At 42.8% G+C, this 22,616-nt stretch overlaps 1 protein-coding gene across 3 annotated transcripts in view; it reads left to right on the top strand.

Annotated features, from left to right (window-relative positions):
• Positions 1-22,616, top strand: part of ahr1b (aryl hydrocarbon receptor 1b) — a 68,178-nt gene that overhangs the window by 5,672 nt on the left and 39,890 nt on the right. The gene's annotated exons all lie outside the window — the stretch shown is intronic.

Below are 22,616 nucleotides of genomic sequence, written 5' to 3'. Positions count from 1 at the left end.
GTTTGCTCAGACACATGAAAACTTAGAGGGAACATTGGTGGTGACCCTTGCGTCTGTGATTCAGACTCTGTTTAAGAAGTGCAAAAGTGCAGAAGGATCAGCTTTGTCGAGGAGTTAGCGGACTTACAGGCATAGCAGATGGATTTTACTCTGTGTGTGTGTGCGTGCGCGCGTGGGTGTGTGTGTGTGAGGCAGCGCTGAATGTTTTCACAGATTATCCATTAAAAGCAGATTGTACATCTGTCCAAAAACAACAAACAGCCCTCAGAAATCTGCTCAGCCTGAAAAATCCTCCAGCGTCAGTCAGTGTGAGGGAGAACGCGACTTTGCCAGTTTATGCAAGATTATTTTGTGTGTTCATATAAACTGATATAAACTTAATCTAAGTAATGAGACTAACCAAAAAGGATTTACATATGGCCATCAGAGTACACAGACGTAGCTCCTAAAAATAATAACCTTTATTGCTTTATGCTTTATTTTCTGATTTAATTTCATTATTCATTCAACATATTGAGGATGCATTAAATCGTGTGTTGAACCATTAATAGTGGCTTTTTGTTTTCTCACAAATCTGTGTGTTGTAGACTTATTTTGGTTTTTAAAACCTGCATTTTTGTCCATTTTAGAGATATTTAGAGCAACATTTTAAAAGAGTAACGGCCACAAATGATAAATATAAAGCCACAAAGTGCTTGGATATCCTGGATAATTCTCTTTTCTCACACTTAGAATGAGCCAAATTTACAAAATAATCTTTGAGTTTTTTAGAGCATGACCCAAAATAGAGCGACTGACTGTAAAACAAGGAGTCTGTGTCCATAATTACTTTTAACTGTGAAGGAACCACTCGTCCCAAACTGCGCTGCAAATCTCAGATAACACAGGGAATGACTTGTAGCCTTCTTTAATTTCATCCTTTTTCATTATCACAGTGTTGCATAACAATAGTTTGATGATATGTTGTAGTTTGTGAGTTGTGTGTGTGTGTGTGTAGTTATTAGGGACGTGCATTATGACAAAAAAGACACAAAAGTGCTGTTTCAGCGTTTCATACATTCACACATTTCATCGTGGTCTTGCAAAACACACTGTTCACAGCAGGAGTATTCAATTAAAAATTAGGGAGGTCTAGTAAGAGAACATTTCCTCAAACAAAGCTCCAGAATGACGTAAATTTTACCTGCATTATGATTCAGTGCATATATATATTTTGAAGTAGCAGTTGTAAGTTGTAAATATAACAAATACAGATACAATTCAACAGTATTTCAGCCATTTTTGTTTATTACTAACTTTCACAGTGATCTGGGGGATATTCTGAATATAAAATAATAATAAAATTTTCTTTTCTTGTTTCAAGTAAAATGCATTTTTATTCACAGATGAGAACCCCCCCCCCCCAGCCCTGACTGAAACATTACTTTCACCATTAGATGAGTTACCTGGATTTACTTTGGTAACCTGAAAAGGACTCTGTCTGTGACCTCTGACCTCTGTGCTGGAGTTCTGGATCTGTCTGGGTTACTTACTTCCTTCTCTCTTCGTTTCTTTTGCTCCGTGTTCTGGGACAAAGCTTATGGCCCCCAACCCTGACCTCACAGCCCATTGTTCATTCAGCGGGCTGGTTTCAGTTTCTGTGCAAATGTACTGTTTATAAGGTTGGGGAATCCTGCAGTCGGCTGAGACTGAAGAAGTCACTTGGATGAGTGACGAAACGTTTCTCCCACTGAAAACGTTATGTCCAGATGAACAGAATCAACCTTTTGGGATTTACTTACCTGGATCATTGAGTATGCATCAAAACATTGGTTTGTAGTGTTAGCTAGTTATCAGATAAGTATGAGTTTGGATGATTTAGCTCACCTGATCCACTCTACACAGTGTATTGCTATGCCACTGTCTCCTGGGGAACTTACTGAGTTATTAACTCTTCCACTCAAATCCTCTGTAGAGCTAAAAATGCACAACAGAAGCTTCAAAAACAGCCTGCAGAAGCATCTCCATACAAGTGCGTGAACCCTGAGTGACCCCCCTATCCTCATGCTGTAGCACAGCACAAACGTATTGTAGGTCAGCTCCCCGTGCCTGTGGTCATGAGATGACCCTAACACCTGGGTTTCAGCCACACAATAATGTACGTCTAAGCAAACTGAGCACTACAGTTAACAGAGATGAGATGAAAGCCCCAGAGAATGAAAACACAGCGGGATAATCCACTCATGGATGCTTTACAGAGCCTTTGAAGAGGAAAGGGGGCAGCTGATTGAACAAAGCAGAATCTGCAGTGCTGTGATGTCACAAATTCACTCCTAGGGATGCATCAAGAAATTATCAACTGATTCCGATATGTGACATTAACAGTTTGGGTCACAGTCAATGTTCCTGACATTTTTCCAATTACCTTAGGTTTCATTCATATAACACCAGTTCACAACAGGAGATCCTGCAAATTTTTGCAGATTGGTGAACCCTGCTCAACCTCTGAGAAACCCTGCCTCTGTAAGATGTTTCTTTTATACCCAGTCACGTTACTGCCCTGTTGATAGTTAGCTTAATTAGTTCCAAAATGTGCCTCCAGCTGTTTCTTTTTATGCCGCTTTCTTTGCCCGTCCTTTGTTGCCCATGTTCCAACTTCTTTGAGATGTATTGCTACTACAGAATTAAAAAAAGGGCCAACATCATTCTTAGAATAGTCCATTTTTGGAGGTTTAACCATTAGATTTGTTACATTTGAGGGTAGGGCTGTTCGATATAACGATATATATCGGATGAGAATTGTTACGGCCCTAGCCTCTCTCTCTCTCCTGAGGGTGCCTGTGTGGGCGTGTCCCACTACCTCCCCTGCCTGAGATGCCACCTTTCCCTCCTGTACAGCTGACTCCCATCAGCAATTAAGGGTATTTAAGCCCAGAGCAGGGTGAGCTCTGGGCCAGAGTGCCAGTAGAGTGGTTTCCAGCTAGTGAGCTGAGTGTCTTGTGGTGTTTCCAGCTAGTGAGCTGCGCTTTCCTTTTGACTTTTTGCTTTATTTGACCAACGCCTGAGCTTTGTTTGTGTTTTGTTGGTGTTTTATGGTGATAACGGCTTGTCCGTCTCTTTTAGTTGAATTACTTCAATAAAACTGTTTTATTTAACTGTTTCGCCTCCTTGACTCCTTTTTCTGACCCGGTCACTTTTGTTACTTCCCCCTCACCGCCTAGACCCCCCCCCAGGGGAACGTAACACAATATAAAAACGTCTATCGTTTCATTTTACGCTATCGTTTGTTTCGTGGTGTCGCAAAATAAACTGTTTACGGCAATATTTTTTCATCATTTTGACGGTCACTGTTGTTGCTATATTAATGTCTTAAAGTTCTCTCTTTCTCTTATATTTTATATAACCACACTACAGACGGTCAAGCGCCTGTTTTTATGCGTTGTCGTTAGCAACAACGACGGTAAAACCATCGCGTGTCCGCTTGTTTATTTTCCACCTTTCCACCAATAAAGCTTAAGATCCTGCTGAGACTTTTCAAAATAAACTGAATCACGTGAAAGAGTATGCAGAGTATTTACGGATGAGAAGCAAAAAGAGCCGTCAGGTGCTAAAAAATAAACCGTAGACTCAAACGTTAGAACAGGCTTTTCCCCGCAGCACGCCGTGTAATAAATACTCACAAAGAAAACGGCGGCCGTTACAACTTATGTCTAAAAATGTATAGTTTCATGCATCAGTTAAAACACTCGACTCCAGGTACACGACGCCCAGCTGGAAACACTCCACGTAAGTCGAGCTGCCCGAGATTCACAGAATTTACAGAAAATGTTACATTTTTGTGATTTATATCGTTATCGGACGATAGATGTCTTATATCGGGATATGAGATTTTGGTCATATCGCACAGCCCTATTTGAGGGTTATAAAGTATGAAGATAATTCTTAATAGTTTTACACCAAAGGGGGAAAGCTGTTGTGTGAAGCTTTTCCCCTTTGGGTTCGGTTAGATCCAGACTTAAAGGCTTAAAAACATATATATACATTCACTGAATATACATAAAAGAGAAAACAGTGCCATCACTTTAACTTTTCATCAGTGGATTTTACAACCTACTTTGTGCGCAGCTTATTGTGAAGTCTCCATTACACCGATACCAACCAAAAATCTGTAAGCCCATCACAAACACTGAGAACATTTCAAGTGAACTTTCAACTCTCCCTTCAACCTCTGTGATTATGTCTTTGTGCATCAGATTTCATTCCGCCTCATGAAGCAGCAAATGAAGGAGAAGAAAATGTCACATCAGACTTCGATGCTGCGTTCATGACATCTGGCAAAACTCGTGAACTTTAAAGACGCTTGTCAGCAAATTTACTATCAAAGAAGAAAATACAGCTGCTGCACTACACAGCTGTTTCATGTTGATATGATTTTATTCATATTTATTCTCATCAAATTGTTCCACATTCACATCCATGCAGAGCTGTCCTTAAAGTAGGAGTATTTCCTTTGATTTTTACCTGCATTTTCTTAGGACACGAAACTGATGCAGGGGTCCTGCAGGTCATTAAAACAGGTGAAATTGAAATCAAGGACTTCAAGCAACCTTTTCAGGTTGTTTATTTATACCACATGTGATGGACCGAGTTGAAAAACAGGAGGAGCCCAGGAGTTATTAGAAAAATATAGTTTCCATTTATTTAACCCCCAAAAATTATATTTACAAGACTAATAAATGTTGAGCTCATAAAAGAGGTCAAAGAAACAAAACTGAACTGAACTCAGGCACAGACTGCAACCTTAACAAACCAAATGACTGCCCAAACATACATAATTGACCTAAAACATGAAATGACATACAAGGGTATATATAATGGCTGATCAGACCATTGTGACACATGAGGGGTAACAAACAAACACAATCATAAATCACAAACGATGCAGTACAATCTGGTTTGTTAATAAACTAAACACTAAAGAAGAAAATCAAAAACCCCATTAAACCCTAAACTCAAATATTTAATTAAATACAAATACTTTGTTTTTAAAGTAAAGAAAACACACATTCCCCCCTTCTGCAGGAAGTGGTGGTGTGGTCCAATTATCTTCCTTTGTATTTAATGGTTTCAAACCCTGACTACCATCTTTTGTCCAGCAACTCCCAGGGATGATGGCAGGTAAGAAATAAAAAGACAAAGGTTAGTCAGAAAGCAAAGAAATGAAGTAGTATGAATACATAAGTAAACTAAATGTGCGCGCTTACAAATAGAACAAATGTATCCAAACCAATCAATGAAGTTATTGGCAACTAAAATGTATTACTATGTTCAAATGAAGAATGAAAATACAAACGTTACCGACTTTAGAGTGTGGCCACGGGTTTGGCCATCACACACCTCCCCACTTCTGGATCTCCCATCAGGCAGCGAGAGAGGTAATCAGCAATGGTGTTGTCTTTACCAGGGATATAGTGAACCTTAAGGTGGTATCTGCATAGCCAGATACCACCTAGTGATTCTCCCATTAGTGTCTTTCATTCTCTCCAGCCACTGCAGGGCTTTGTGGTCAGTTTGAAGGATGAATTCTCTTCCCAGCAAATAATACTTGAAAGAGTCAAGTGCCCATTTAATGGCCAAGGCTTCCTTCTCAACCGTTGCGTAGCGGCTCTCCCTTGGTAGCAGCTTACGGCTGATGTAGGCGACAGGATGTCGATCCTCTAATGGTCCCTGCAGAAGCACTGCTCCCAAACCCTTTTCAGAAGCATCAGTCTGCAATGTAAAGTCTTTTGTGAAATCTGATGAGTGCAGAACGGGGTCCTTACTCAGGGACTGGCGAAGGTCTTTGAAAGCTGCAACAGCTTCAGCTGTCCACCGAATCTTATTGGGACATCTTGAGCCAATCCTGTCCGTCAGTGGGGCTGCTCTAGCTGAGAAGTTGGGACTGAATCTGTTGTAGAACGCAGCCATGCCGAGGAAGGATCGCAGCTGTTTCCTGGTTTGTGGAAGAGGACATGATGCAATTGCATTAATTTTGTCAACCTGTGGTTTAATTGTCCCACCTCCAACAGTAAACCCGAGGTACTGGACTTCAGTCCTAGCAAGAGCACACTTTGCTGGATTGATGGTAAGGCCTGCGGAACACAGCCGATCCAGCACGATCCTTAGGTGATCCACATGCTCTTCCCAAGTTCCACTGAAAACAACAACATCATCAAGGTACGCACAGGTGAATGCTGAGAGCCCACAGAGTACCTTATCCATTAGCCTTTGAAATGTTGCTGGGGCCCCATGCAGACCAAATGGTAAGACTGAACTCGAACAATCCCCACGGAGTACGGAATGCTGTCAACTCTTGAGACTGCTTAGTGAGAGGTACTTGCCAGTATCCCTTGGAGAGATCAATGGCCGTTAGATATTTTGCCTTCCCCAAACGCTCAATGAGATCGTCAATGCGTGGCATCGGGTAAGAGTCAAATTTTGATATGGAATTGAGGTACCTGAAGTCGATGCAAAAACGTATCGTGCTATCCTTTTTCGGAGCCAACACAACAGGGTTGCACCACTCACTTGTTGAAGGTTGGATGATTCCAAGAGACAGCATGAGGTCCACCTCCTCCTTTAACTCCACCAGGAAGCGTTCCGGTATCCTGTAACTCATACGCTTCACAGCTGCATCAGGTTTTAAAACAATGTCATGCTCCACCAGACTCGTGCGACCTGGGTACTTTTGAAATATGTCTGAATTAATCAGAGGCGTTACCTGAGACTGTTGCTCACTGGTGAGATGGCTCAGGTCCAGGACAGAGACTGTTACTGAAGGCAAGTAGTCATTAACTTCTTCCTCCTCATCCACGCTGTGAATAAGCAAACCCTCTGTTTTATTCTCAGTGCGTGGAATCCATTCCTTAAGAAGGTTAACATGGAGCACTCTACTCCCTCGCTGGAGACCTGGTGTAGAAACTTTATAGGTAGTAGGTCCAAGTTTCTTCTGTACTTCAAAGGGTCCCTGCCACTTTGCCAGCAACTTGCTGTCAGAAGTTGGCAACATTACCAAAACCTTCTGGCCAGGGACAAAACTCCTGTGGCGAGCTTTTTTATCAAACAAAGTCTTTTGTTGCCTCTGAGCAGCTGCCATATGACTCTGAGCCAGTTCACTCATCTGCTGAAGCTTTTCTCTCATATGAATGACATATGAAATAACATTGACCGATTCCTCTTTACCTTGCTCTCCCTCCCATGAGTCCTTTAGCAGGGTCAATGGGCCTCTCACCTCATGGCCATAAAGAAGCTCAAACGGGGAGAAGCCAGTGGAGGCTTGAGGAACTTCCCTGTAGGCAAAAAGGAGGTATGGCAGCCACTGGTCCCAATCAGACCCTGTATCATTGACAAACTTTCGGAGCATTTGTTTGAGAGTTTGGTTGAAGCGCTCCGTCAGTCCATCTGTCTGTGGGTGATAAGGGGTTGTCCGCACACTCCTGATGCCTAACAGCTTATAGACCTCTTTCAACAGTGTGGACATAAAATTAGTGCCCTGGTCAGTTAAAATCTCCTGTGGGAATCCAACCCTTGAGAACAGTTGAATCAATGAGGAAGCTACAGTTTTTGCTTTAACAGTTTTTAATGGAAAGACTTCAGGATACCTCGTAGCATAGTCTGTAATGACTAGCATAAAGAGATTTCCAGATTTGCTTTTTTCTACAGGACCAACTACGTCCATGCCAAGACGCTGAAATGGTATACCAATGATTGGGAGAGGTTGGAGTGGTGCTTTGGTGGGGACTCTAATTGAAGTCTTCTGACATTGAGGACAACTCCTGCAAAACATAGCAACATCTGAGCGTAAACCAGGCCAGAAAAAGTATCGCTTGATGCGAGCGGTGGTCTTATGCTTCCCTAGGTGGCCAGCCCAGGGAATGGAGTGCCCCAAAGTAAGCACTGTTTCACGGGCTACTTTAGGGACCACTAACTGTTTAACCTGGCCGTGCTGGTGGTATAAAATGCCATCTTGCAGAATGTACAGCTCTTTATTTGTGTCAGATTCAATAGAGTCCTCTTCCTTAGCCCTCAGCAACATGGCAGACAAAGTTGGATCAGCCTGCTGCATTTGTCTGATGTTCATAGGTACTGAAAAACCTAAAGGCATATCTGGAGCAGCCTGAACTGATGTCTTTCCAACAGTGTGTTGAAATTTTTCACGTCTTCTTTGACTGCGTGGCTTCCGAGACTTCCCGGGATCTGTCTCTAGTTCAGCCTCAAAGAAGGGTAAAGCACTGAGGGTTGCATAATGCTCATCCTGATTTTTAGTTTGAGCCCTTGTTATAGCAACATTGCACTCTTGCACTTCTCTCAACAAATCATAGATGACTGGCAGATACTCCCCAAGAACTACAGGATAGGGCAGATTATCAGCTACACCAACCTTTAACAGATAGGGTGTCCCCTGCACTTCAATAAACAGATCAGCAGTAGGGTATGGTCTTTCATCACCATGTATACAGCAAACTGATAAGGTTTCAGAGGGGCATGTGTAGTCTTTTGACACATATTTCCTGTGTACCAGAGTCTGTGTGCTGCCAGTGTCTATTAAAGCATTAATTTCTTGTCCATTAATCTTAACTGTGGTGATTTTATTTGACTGCTTTCTCTCAGATTTAATATCCACATTCTGGTGAGGCACAAAACACATCTGAGATAATTTGCTTTGATTATTAGGACACATGGGCTTAGTGTGACCTTCCTGTACACAAAGGTAGCACACTGGTGGCCTTTTACCTGGCTTCGAGGTATTCAGAGGCTGCGTTTCCCTTGTAAAGGGCTTACCCACACCCCTCGCTGACCTCTGAGGATGCTGAGGGGGTTGCGACCGACGTGAATCTCTGGCAGCCTTCCATGCACTGTTGCTCCATGGCTGACTCTTACTTCGGGCAGCTACAAACACATCAGCCAGAGTGGCGGCCTCTGCAGCAGACTTTGGATTATGCTCCTTAATCCAGACCTGAAGCTCAGGACACAGCATTCTTAAAAACTGCTCCAAGATAATAATTTCACCAACTTCTTTTACAGTTCTGTTTTTCGGCTGAATCCATTTTTCATAAAGTTCTTTCAGTCTCGCATACAGTTCCTTGGGACTCTCATCAAAAACTTCAAGACAGCGAAATCTTTGCCTATATGTTTCTGGGTTTATATCATATTTTTGCAAAATGGCAGCTTTTACCTTCTCATATTGCAGTGAATCGTCCACATCCATATTAACATAGGCACTTCGAGCCTTACCAGTAAGAAGAGGAATGAGGTGAAAAATCCAGTCTGACTCTGGCCAACGACAAGCAGCTGCAATTCTCTCAAAAGTGGTCAGAAAATGTTCAACATCATCTTCAACAGCTAGTTTCTCCAGTTTAGGATGATGAATATGCACAGACTGACCTGTTAATATGGAGGCTGAGCCAGAACCCTCATGCTGAGCTGTTGCTTGTGTCTGATAATCAGCTGGAGCTTCAACAGACTCTGGATCAGTTGATGTGGGCTCTGGAAGTGGGGTGGTTCTGGCCTGCACTTCCATTTGCAAAAGCCGAAACTGGTGTTGCAAACTTTTAAAACGCTGTTCTTGCAGTATAGCATCCTCTCTCTGCTTTTTATCTCGAACTTCCTGTTGTCCCATGAAAGCCTGAAGAATCCCAGCAATATCAAGCAGAGTTGGCTCCCTGGTATCCTCTCCTTCAGTGTCTCCAGCCACAACTGAAATTCCTTCTTCCATCTCCTTCTCCCTCTCTGGCTGCTGCAAGGCCTCTTTGGCCTCCATTTTATTTCCTCTCTTTGGGCGCACAGCATTCTGCATGGCTCAAAAGTTTGTCAGGGGAGGAAAAAGGGCAGAAAAATGCAAAAAAAAAAAAAAAAAAAATCCTGTCTCCTCAACTGAAGGATCCCACTTCTGACACCACATGTGATGGACCGAGTTGAAAAACAGGAGGAGCCCAGGAATTATTAGAAAAATATAGTTTCCATTTATTTAACCCCCAAAAATTATATTTACAAGACTAATAAATGTTGAGCTCATAAAAGAGGTCAAAGAAACAAAACTGAACTGAACTCAGGCACAGACTGCAACCTTAACAAACCAAATGACTGCCCAAACATACATAATTGACCTAAAACATGAAATGACATACAAGGGTATATATAATGGCTGATCAGACCATTGTGACACATGAGGGGTAACAAACAAACACAATCATAAATCACAAACGATGCAGTACAATCTGGTTTGTTAATAAACTAACCACTAAAGAAGAAAATCAAAAAACCCCATTAAACCCTAAACTCAAATATTTAATTAAATACAAATACTTTGTTTTTAAAGTAAAGAAAACACACATTCCCCCTTCAGCGGGAAGTGGTGGTGTGGTCCAATTATCTTCCTTTGTATTTAATGGTTTCAAACCCTGGCTACCATCTTTTGTCCAGCAACTCCCAGGGATGATGGCAGGTAAGAAATAAAAAGACAAAGGTTAGTCAGAAAGCAAAGAAATGAAGTAGTATGAATACATAAGTAAACTAAATGTGCGCGCTTACAAATAGAACAAATGTATCCAAACCAATCAATGAAGTTATTGGCAACTAAAATGTATTACTATGTTCAAATGAAGAATGAAAATACAAAAGTTACCGACTTTAGAGTGTGGCCACGGGTTTGGCCATCACATGTGTGAACAGATTCACACCCCAATTGTGCAAGCTTCACACCAGGGGTGTCAAACTCAATTGCACAGGGGGCCAAAACTCAAGGCACACTTTAGTTCGCGGGCCAAACAAGATAAACATTTATTGAACAAACTAAAACAATGTTTTTTAAACATAAATATGAATTAAAAACAGACAGGAATATTAGCCCAGATTAAATAAACTTAAAAAAATTAACTTTAACTTTAAATATTTTGCTCTTCATAAAAATATATCCTGTCAAAATTATGCAAGTTAGAAATATGAACATGCTGCCAAAAACCCCAGAAAAAATAAATGAAAGCATACACAAGGTTGGAGCCGCATGTAGACGGAGCTGGGGCATTGCTTCAGGAATGGAACTAATAAACTGTGCGGGCCATTTAGTGTCGTACTTTTCCTCGAGTGTATCATTACACTGCAGCTCCATCTGAATCTGCACAGGTGCAGTTCAGCAAAGTGCGCCGACTTGGTTCAACATTACTTGGCAACAGGGAAAGTGAGGCAAGTTGGACTGGTGCATTTGTGACAGCTTCACTTGAAATGCCTTCACCGCATCATACATGCCATGTCCATGAACTGACAGGTTTCCTTGCTGAGCTCAAAAACTCTATTGAGAATTTTTATCCCAACTCAGCTAACGGACCTCTGTATGATGAGGAATGTCGGCAAACTCTGAATCTATTTCCCACATAAAAGACTGAAATTGATGGTGATTTAAGCTTTTAGCTCAGATAAAATGTACGGTTTGCGTTACGGTGATCATTACATGCTCCATTTTTAGGATTTTACCACACAGCCTTTCCTGGTGCGTGATGCAGTGATATGCTGTTAACTCACCGGTTCAGTTCTCCTCCTGCATCTTTACTCGCATCCTGCTGACTAGTCCGCTTTTTTCACTGCACAACACCGGTGCTCCATCTGTTGTCAGTCCAACAAGTTTGTCCCAGGGCAATTTCACGTTGGTTATACTTTGACATACGTTTTAAAAAATAGCTTTTCCTGTCGTCCCGTGCATCGATTTGATGTCCAATATTTCCACTCCACGAATGAAGTGCGTTTTGTCTGGACACAAGACGTCGCACACCTTCATCATGCAGCTCTTCATAGTGGTACCGGGCTGATTTGGCTGTCTCCTCTGCTACAATAAAACTTGCTTTCACAACAGCTTCACTTTGTGATTTTGCTCTGGTGAAAAAAAGTCTGCTGAAATGTTAGATTCTTCTTTAGCTCTTCTACCTTCTGTAGTTTCTGCTCTGCATTTAGGTTTTTCAGCTTATCCTGATGTTTTGTCTCGTAGTGTTGTCTTAAATTAAATTCCTTAATTACAGCAACATTAGCTCCATAAATAAGACACACGGATTTACCAGCAATATCTGTAAACATATATTCAGTCACCCACCTGTGCTGAAAGGCTCTGTTTACAGAATCAACTTTTCTCTTCGCCATTGTGAGGGGCTAGCTTCGCAATAACAGAAGTTTGACTTGATTAACGCGGGAATGTTCCCAAGTAGCCTAGCGTTTGGCAAGGAAGCTGCAGCGCTGCGTTATGGGATCTGTTGTTTGTGTGTTATTAGCGCCTCATATCGCCGGGCCATGCATAACAATAATAATAAATCTATATAAAATGATCTCGCGGGACGGATGTAAATGTACGCTGGGCCGGATGTGGCCCGCGGGCCTTTAAGTCTGTCTTTAAGTAGTCTTCAGGAATAGTTCTCCAGGCTTCTTGAAGGACATTCAAAGCTCTTCTTTGGATTTTTATGCCTTTTCTTCTTTTCTCTGCCAATCCATGACTGATAGGGTCCCACTTAGGGGTGGGCGGTATAAACGTTGTATAGTAAAAATGATATGAATTTGGCCAACGGTAGAGATTTTGACTATACCGCTCTACCGCGATAGCGCATTTTGATGATGTCATCAAGCTGCACCTGTTTTGGTCGAAAGTATCGCAGCGGCTGCAAGCAATATCCTCTGCAAATTATGCCGGGCGACAGTAATAGCGAAGAGACGAAGCACGTTTTGGAATATGAGAAAAGGCAATAACTAACCTCGTATTGTGGATGGATTACCTCAGTTCTTCTCCTGACTGAAGTTTGATCCGTTTACAACATCCTGCCATGCAATTGCATTTGTCCCTGACCACCAGAAACCCTTGCGTTAACTTTTATCGAGTGGAAAAAGTTTGGCATTCATCCTCCAGCTTCACTGTGTTTATGTTATGCTAGCATAGCTGTGTCGCTAGCGATCACGTAGCACATCATCATATACCAGCTAGTCCAACTTCAGTAACCCTAAAAAAGTCACTGCTGTGTAGTTTTCTGTCTTCATTTATGTTGGAAACGATGGCAGAGCTGTACGTTTTAATTTTTCAGAAATCTCTCAGAACATGCTTTATCATGTTTAGGTGGAAACTAGCTAGCTAACTTTCTGCTAGCTTCTAACTCTGTTAAATTTAATAAATTCTGTTTTCATGGAAGCCTGGATTTTATTAAAGATAAAAAAAAGAATTTAGACTGTTTTCCAGATGGTATTGCATGTTCGATCAAAATCTAACAGTACTTTTCTGAGATCTCCAGCAACAGTGACTGAAATCCAGCTTAAACCATGACAGAGCCTCCACCATGTTTTACAGATGGCTGTAGGCGCTCACTGTTGTACCTCTCTCCTGAACTTCTCTGTACATACTGATGAGAATACTAAGACCAGATCCATCACTCCATCAGACCTGTTTCCACTGATTTTCAGTCCAGTTCTTCTGTAATTTTTATACCTCAGCTTTTTCTCTCTGTTTCCCTTCCTTATGAATGGCCTCTTGACAGCCAGCCTTCCACTGAGACAATTTCTGATGAGGCTTCAGTGAACAGTAGATGATCAGCTGAAGGTCCAGATGGATCTCTTAGGTCCTGTGTCAGGTCTTTAATGGATTTGTTGCTGTTTCTTTAGGACATGACTTTCACATACTGTTTATCTGTTGCCGATAGGTCATGGTCACTGTTAAGTGGCTTAACACCAATGCTGAGTAACATTTTAATAATTTAAACTTTATAATAAAATAATAAAACTTGTTTATAAAATTTATAAAACTGGTGCTTCTGAATGTATGGAACAAGATCTGGTCTTTAGATTGCGACATTTGGGACGAGTGTAAAATTGATTTGGTTGCAGTTTTTAGAGAAGGCAGAGGTCCTTCATAAAAATTTAACACCCACACCCACAAACACATTGTAGTTTGCAGACAGTGCTCTCTGTTTTGCTTCTGTTGTCCCCAGGGAGGTGCTCTCCTCTGCACTCGTCTGAACCTTTGAAAAATTCATTTCCATCGCTCGCTCTGTGAACGTGGGCCTGCAGGAGGATGAGATTAGATGGGGTCACCATTTGCGTCGTCATCCCTCTGTTGTCAGCTGGTCGTCTTAGCTGCAGGTCGACCTCACAGTTGTTGTGTTTGCTTGTTGTTGAGTGCTGGACCTGGAAGCATGATTGCAACTTTGCCTGGATTAAAGTCAGAAACAAATCCACTGACTCTCAGATATTCAGGCTCACATACAGCTTTGTGAACTGATGCCGAAGCTCTGTGCAAGTCTTCTAACAAAGTTTTTCTGGATCAGGTGAAGGAGCTGATGTTCTGATGTCAATAGTAGACTGGTTTATAGCTTACTTTGACAGAAAGCTTTAAAAGTACTGTGTATTTGTCTGTCAGAGCTTAGACCTCCAAGCACATGATTGCTATCATTGAATAAGCGTCCAAGAAAATGGTTGTATGTCCAAAAACCAGCTGTTAAGTCATCATAAATGGTAGAAATAAATTTAGTCATTTATCAATACACTTTAACGTGACAGGTCTTTACAAGCTGTATGTAAAAGATGGACATGGCCACTGTGATGTCACCCATGGGATTCTTGAATTTTTAAGTTTCAGTGTTACCATTTTATGTCCTGGTTATTTTCTGCCTATAAAAATATCAGGGTTTTTTACTGAACTTTATCGATATTTTGTAAATATCCATAGAAATTAAAACACATGGAAAAACATCCATAAAACATAATGTGGAAAAATCCTTCATTTTCAAACAGTACTTGTTGTACTTTCGGTACTTTTAAAGATGAAAATAAAAGATTAAAACTAAATACAAATAAAAAGTAATTAGCTTGGTAAGCAGCTAAACCAAAACCAGTACCAGTGTGTGGAATTTGGTACTGTTTCCGGTGCTTTGCTTCATTTGAAATAGTAAATTCAAAGTTTTCTCAAACAAAATAAGTCCATACTTCTCTGTGTTTTATTATTTATTTACAACATTTTGCTGTCAGACGATGTAAATGATGTAAGCATCAGTCTCCTGGTGTTTGTGTACTAAAATATTAAATAGTAAAAGTTATAAGAACTAGTCCATTTACCATTTACCTGCTAACATTTCAGACATATTGTCCGACATAACATGTTTGTTTAACATAAATAGCATGCTGATAAGAAATGTCAGCGTAACCATCATAAAACTTATAGAACTGCTTATCCAGCTACCTTACTAGTACCTATAAGTGATTTTCTACTTTATTTTGAGATTTGTTCGTACAAGACTCATTCACACAGACATTCTTTGAAGGGCCTAGTGTTGCCTGCATCGAGTTTTTGTTCAGGTTTGAGTCATCACATGGTCTCACTTTTTCTTCTTCTAACCCAGATGTGCTTGGGTGCCAAAATTGAATTTAGTGCAAATCGGTACTCAGTATTTTAGTTGGTACCGTAAAAGGTACAGAGTACTGCTTTCAACCCTACCGATACCTGATATTATTATAATAAAATACTACAATTTCACACAGTAAAATGCAACATTCTTGGGTGTTTTTCTAGTTTAATAAACATTTTGCCACAGCAAGCCAAATTATTCATCAGATGAGTCAATGATTCGAGCGTTTATTGAACCTTCTGACGAGTTAAACAAAAAACATTAAATCTTAGCTTTCATCATATTTGCTACATAACTTATCTCTACAATTTTGGGGGAGTATTTATTGTTTAACAATGTATTGTGCAATTTATTTAGGTTTTGGGGGGGCATCACACTGACTATAAAGAAATCTTAAAATCTGTATGTATCAGTTATGACACACTAAGCACTAAAGGGATATACTCTTGACATGCCTGGTAGTATGAAACACTCTAATACAATGAGAAGAGTGGGGTAAAGCGGCTACAAAATGTTTTAGAGCCAATATTTAGCAGCACAAGTTGAACTAACTTGCTAACTGACTGAAAGGGATTGGAGCAGTAAAGTGAGTGTAGATGCTACTGTATAAACAGCAGAAACAAGCATTTACTCACTTATGACCCTTGTCTTTTGTAGTCTTGTTTGGAAACTGAGGTGCAGGTAGAGCCAAGTGGACATTGGAGGAACTGCACCCTGGGAGGTTGCTAGACCTTGCTGGAAACTGAATATATTTTGGGTTTTCGACAAAATAAGACATCCAAGGGCCTCTTCATGAACTCCCTCAGTTACTGATGTGTTACTATGATAATATCGCTGTTACGTTTTGGTGTTGTCGGTGTGTTGCTTTTGGCGTGCCTTATGTGTTTCCTGTTTTACTTTGAAAGTCTGTGTTATCTTAGTGTTTTCAGTTTACGTTTCCCTGTCTCGTCAGGTCTAATTTGCCCCAGCTGTGTTTCCCTCCTGTGGTCCATTCCCTGATTGCCCCTTCCTTCGGCACAAGAAGGCATGGGGAACTCCAGGCACTCGAACTAGGGACAGCAAGACCATTTTCCAGCAAGTAGGAAACTTCTTGCTGAAAAAGTGCACGTTTGGTAGGGTTCACACGATAAGCGTGTTGTTTGATCGGAGGGTGGTCACCTACATCTATGTCATGTTCGAGGACAGTAGTGCGAGACGGAGTGTCAGCGAACAGAGATGGGCAATTATTGATCAGAGAACACACATCGGTCTGGGCAGCCTCATCTAAATGTCTTAGGTGAGATTTCAAATTATCCAATATTTCAGAGTTTCTGAGTCGGGAGCAACCCTCAGCACAAACGAAAGCTAAGCCATCACTTTCTGGGCTATACTGAGACGGGGATGCTGGCACAACTACCAGCACGGCAGACAGCGCAGCGGGGGATGAGGAGGAGTTTACACCTGCATCACGAACAAAATAAGGCTTCATCAGATTAACATGACACACACGACGCTTTCTCCTACGGTCTGGGGTACCTATAACATAATCTGTGTCACTCAGTTTCTCTTGGACAGTATAGGGCCCACAGAACTTTGCCTGGAGAGAGGATCCAGGAACGGGTAGGAGAGTCAACACTTTGTCACCCACTTCAAATTTTCTCTGCACGGACTTTTTGTCGAATTTCCTTTTCATTTTTTCCTGAGACGCGGAAAGAGCCTCGCGTGCAATTTCGCATGCTTTATGCAGACGCTCCCTAAAACAACTTACGTAATCTAATACGTTCTGCTCGGGGGTAGCTGTGTCGGACAGATATCTCTCTTTAAGCAGCCGCAGGGGACCACGCACTGTGTGTCCAAACACCAGCTCTGCGGGACTGAAACCCGTGGACTCCTGCACACTCTCCCTCACCGCTAGAAGGAGAAGTGGTAGACCTTCGTCCCACTCTCTTCCTGACTCGAGGCAGAACTTCCTCATCATGGCTTTTAAAGTCTGGTGGAAACGCTCAAGCGCACCCTGTGATTCGGGGTGATATGCACTGGATTTTTGATGCTTGATGGATAGCGATTTTAAGACCTGAGCGAATATCTTGGACATGAAGTTAGACCCTTGGTCTGTTTGAACTGATTTAGGCAAACCGAAAAGGGAGAAAAAGTTTACTAATGCTCTGACAATGGCTTTGACTTTGATAGTGCGTAACGGAATAGCCTCGGGGAAGCGTGTGGCGGCGCACATTAAAGTCAAGAGGTACTGATGTCCTGACTTGGTTTTTGGAAGCGGACCTACACAATCGATGATTATGTGCTCAAATGGTTCGCCTAAGGCTGGGATTGGATGCAATGGAGCAGGAGGAATAACCTGGTTGGGTTTTCCGCTGACCTGGCAAACGTGGCAAGAGCGGCAATATTTGGTCACATCAGTCTTCAAACCTGGCCAGAAAAAGTGACGCAGAATACGAAGGTAGGTCTTCCTAATTCCTAAATGTCCAGAGAAACTGTCATGTGCTAGGCTGAGTACTTGGTGTCGGAAATTTTGCGGTACAACTGCTTGTTGAAATACGTTCCAGCCAAGATCACTAGAGGAGGGAGGATGCCATTTGCGCATTAACACATCATTTTCAATGCTGTAGACACGGGGATTCTGATCGCTTGAATTTGCGGCAAGTAAACATTTGGCCAAAGTCGGGTCATTCTGTTGCGCATGAATAAAATCTGTTTTGTTTACCTCAAAAGACAGGTCAGGTGTAGCGGGTAGCAGTTTATCAGACACACATTTTTCAGCTTTTTCCACAGGCAGTTCAACTTTCTCAGGAACAGCTTCAGAACATAGAAAAGAGTCAGACAAGTCAACATCACCATATTTACGCTTGTGGGCGCGTGTGACAACACAGGCAGGAAAAACAGAGGGCAGACTGTCAGCAGCAGGCTCGGAAACAAAATCAAAATCATCGACGGGGTTTTCAATTACTTCAGGGATCGGGAAAACTTTCCCATTGGCTAGATCATTCCCCAGAATCATAGTAACCCCCTGCACGGGCAAGCGAGCGCGCACCCCAACTGTTACCGGGCCTGCTGTCCATAATCTGTTTTGGTGGCTGTTGTTGTCTGTGCCTTTAAGTCTTTGCAGGTCCCGGAGTGGATGAGCTGACGGCTGCTGATTGGTCCCCTGGCCATGTGATCTTCATTCAAATCCCTCACCAGCAGTTGTCCCGGGGCAGCCACTGACAGCAGCAGCAGACCTGACCCTGGCCTCCAAAACCTGAGACTTTTGTGCGACTTTTTTGGAGTTTTGTATATAGTGTGTACATTAGTTTTCATTGTAAATAGCCTTGTAAATAGCACTGCAACAGAAGGGGTGAGCTGCCTTATTGTTTTTCCTTGCACTGTTTTCTCCTGTTTATTTCAGTTAGGGAGTTAGGTGTAGCGCTTGTCTTTTGTTTGATATTTGATTTCACATAGGGTTTTAGATAACACCTTCTCCTGACTTAGCTGGTTTTGTTTGTTATTTTGGCCTTTGTTCACCCCGGAGCTTCATTTTTGCAGTGGAGAAAAATAAATCACGATTCACTAAGAAATTGGTTTCCCTTTGTGTATGGTTTTGGGGACCAGGGCGGGGCAATTCTTTCAATCTTGTGTTGCGTTCCGGCTGCCTAGACTGGGGCGTAATGGGAAGGGGGGCACTTCCGTTTGGGGAATTTGGTGGAGAGCCTTAGTGGGTTTTTTTGTCGTGTGTTTTTTCCTTATTTTTATTTTCCTGCGTTGCACGCCAGTTGCTTAGGCTAGGGTGTAACATATGGGGGCTCGTCCAATCGCTGGAGGGTCCGAAGGAGGGACAGCTTCGGCCTTCTGTCTTCGCTGGAGGGTCCGGGGACCGCTTCAGCCTCCGTCTGTCTTCGCTGGAGGGCCCGGGGACCGCTTCAGCCGTCTGTCTTCGCTGGAGGGTCCGGGGGCCGCTTCAGCCGTTCGCCGTTGCTGGAGGGTCCGAGGGAGGGACCGCTTCGGCCTCCGTCTGTCCTCGCTGGAGGGTCCGAGGGAGGGACCGCTTCAGCCGTCTGTCTTCGCTGGAGGGCCCGGGGGCCGCTTCAGCCGTTCGCCGTTGCTGGAGGGTCCGAGGGAGGGACCGCTTCGGCCTCCGTCTGTCTTCGCTGGAGGGCCCGGGGACCGCTCCAGCCTTCATCCGCCTTCGTTGGAGGGTCCGTGGGACCACTCAGGCCTTCGTCGTCTGCTGGAGGGTCAGGGGGACCGCTCCGGCCTCCATCAGTTTCATCTGCCTCCGCTGGAGGGTCCGTGGGACCGCTTCAGTCTTCATTTGCCTTCGCTGGGGGGTCCGAGGGACCGCCTCAGCCTTCGTCGTCTGCTGGAGGGTCCGTGGGACCGCTCCAGCCTTCATCCGCCTTCGCTGGAGGATCCGAGGGACCGCTCCAGCCTTCTGCAGCTGGTGGGCTGCGTGTCCGTGTGTGCAGCTGGTGGGCTGCGTGTCCGTGTGTGCAGCTGGTGGGCTGCTCGTCTGCCTTCGCTGGAGGGTCCGTGGGACCGCTCCAGCCTTCATCCGCCTTCGCTGGAGGGTCCGTGGGACCGCCCCAGCCTTCGTCGTCTGCTGGAGGGTCCGTGGGACCGCTCCAGCCTCCATCAGCTTCGTCTGCCTTCACTTCAGCCTTCGTTTGTCTGAATCAAACTTTTCACTTGGGGTTACATGTTTGATTTTTGGGTGGGGGGAACTGTTACGTTTTGGTGTTGTCGGTGTGTTGCTTTTGGCGTGCCTTATGTGTTTCCTGTTTTACTTTGAAAGTCTGTGTTATCTTAGTGTTTTCAGTTTACGTTTCCCTGTCTCGTCAGGTCTAATTTGCCCCAGCTGTGTTTCCCTCCTGTGGTCCATTCCCTGATTGCCCCTTCTATGTATTTAAGCCTTGTGTTTCAGTGTGTCATGGTCGCGATCTCCCCCGTGTTGTAAATAGTTTGGTGTTTTGTTGTAAATAAATAGTCTGTTGTAAATGGGTTTTGTCAATACTTTCGTTTTGAGACACTTCCGTTTGGGGAATTTGGTGGAGAGCCTTAGTGGGTTTTTTTGTCGTGTGTTTTTTCCTTATTTTTATTTTCCTGCGTTGCACGCCAGTTGCTTAGGCTAGGGTGTAACAATCGCATTCCTGTTTACTGTAACGTTTCTGTGCACATACTGCAGTGTCTATTCGAGTGAGGACCTCTTGAGGAAACCTCTGTGAATTTTCATCAACCTCTGTTTGCAAACACGTCACCTCTCCTCTTCCTCATGGTTGCCTCGGGGTGTTTTTTGTCCAATGGCTCCAAGTCATGACGTCAGGGTCCAAAAACCCCCTTCCACCCTGTCTCGCTCTTAATAATTGATGGTCGACAGTAGAGCTGGGCGATAGAACGATAACGATATGTATCGCGATATAAATTTTACTCGATAGAGAAATTAAGCTATCGCGATAGACCTCGCCGCTCTTGTCCTCTTAAAAAAAAAAAAAGGTCAGCCAATCCAAATTAAGTAGCGCAGAGCCGAACCAATCACAGCCGCAGCGTCACGTCGCGTGACTTGTTACGTACAGCACAAGTGCCAAGCCGCACGTGTGTTTGTTTGGGAAGCAGCCAGCGGGTAATGGAGAAAGCGCGTAATGGAGGAAATGAGTGTGCCGACTAGAAAAATCAACCGAGCGTGACCGAAGGTTACCGAAGAGAAAACAGATGATGGTTCCAATGCCGGAGAGATTGTCGAACGGAAGAGCCATAGAAGTTCCGTAGTGTGAAGGTATTTCGGCTATTTCAAGTCTGACAAAAAACAGAGTAGCGTGCACTGTAAATTGTGCCGAAAGCAAGTCTGGAAATACAATAAGCTGGTGCATGCGCTACGTCCACACGTACCCGGGTATTTTTGAAAACTCAGATTTTTCTATGCGTTTGCACCTTTCGTCCACACGTAAACGGCGTTTTTGGTCACTGAAAACGAAGATTTTTGAAAACTCCGTTTTTGCATTTACGTGTGGACTAGAAAAACGGAGAAAACGCAGCGTCAAAGGTGTGCGCATTTTTTGACGTCACACTGCGCCACGTTATTGTTTCGGTGAAATGAATTTCTACAATACTGTTACTGTTAATTCTACTCTCTGCAGTGTTTAAATGCTTACATATACACACAGTTACTGTCCGTCCACACATACGACTCGGTTCTGCTTCTATGCCCCAGCTTTGTTTACTTTTTCCCACCGAGGCATCTAGACTTCTGATTGGCCAACATTTCTGCACGATTAGGAATCTAGCGCCACCTGCTGCTTTGGCATGTTCATAGCAGCGTTTTCCTTCATTTCTGCCTTTATGTGTGGACGGGATTATTTTTTAAAACGAAAACGGAAAATCTCCGTTTTCAAAAATACCCGTGTACGTGTGGACGTAGCCTCAGTCTCTGAATGGAAGCGCTAATTCGTCATTCGGCTTTTGTCAGACTAAAGTAACTGTTAAAACTGTTTGAAAAGCTCAGCTATACAACAAGGAGAGATTGAGAATTTCCTTTTAGTTCTCAGTTTATTTGATATTGACAAAAGTTAGTCAGTTTTGTCTGTTCTTCTGTAAAACAAACTAAGATTTATTTTTAGAATTAATATTTTGTTTCTAAGTGGAATTGACAATTTAGTAGTCTGTTTCATTTGTTCTATTTTGAAACTTAAACGCTTTAGCGGCTGCCTTTTGTGTAGTTTGCAATATTTGCCTTTATTTATCTGAAAAAGTCTCATGTTCCTTAAGTACATCTACCCTGTTGAACTTATTATGAGAAATAAATATTTAAATCAAAACAAGCTGCTGATTATTTCACATTTTACTTGTGAGCAACGGCACATTTAAATCTTACAAATATAGTTATTTGGCTTATATCGTGATAGATATCGTTATCGCCTGAAATGAAAAAAACATATCGTGATATGAAAAAATCTCATATCGCCCAGCTCTAGTCGACAGGCTTTATTTTGTGTCTGAGTCATCAGCAGACAAAGGTTTGGCTGCAGCTCACTAAGGAGTCACTGTTTGAATTAAAGGCCCAAAGCACAATGTTGTCATGCTAATTTAATCTAACTCTAACTCTTTGCTGACAATACTAGAAGTATGTTAAAGGTTTAAAGTGGCTCCTATCCCTGTGAAGTGATTCTGGAAATATAACTCAGATAATAACCAGGAGGACCTCATTCAGCAGAGACTGCTGTTGTTTCCATCCAAAATCATAACTTTCTAATGGCTCTATGCCGAGGTTTG

This window comes from Maylandia zebra, linkage group LG23 (genome assembly GCF_041146795.1).
Source record: "Maylandia zebra isolate NMK-2024a linkage group LG23, Mzebra_GT3a, whole genome shotgun sequence".
Lineage (NCBI taxonomy): Eukaryota > Metazoa > Chordata > Actinopteri > Cichliformes > Cichlidae > Maylandia > Maylandia zebra.
Note: the sequence above shows the minus strand (reverse complement) of the source record. Positions and strands in the feature narration are given on the sequence as shown.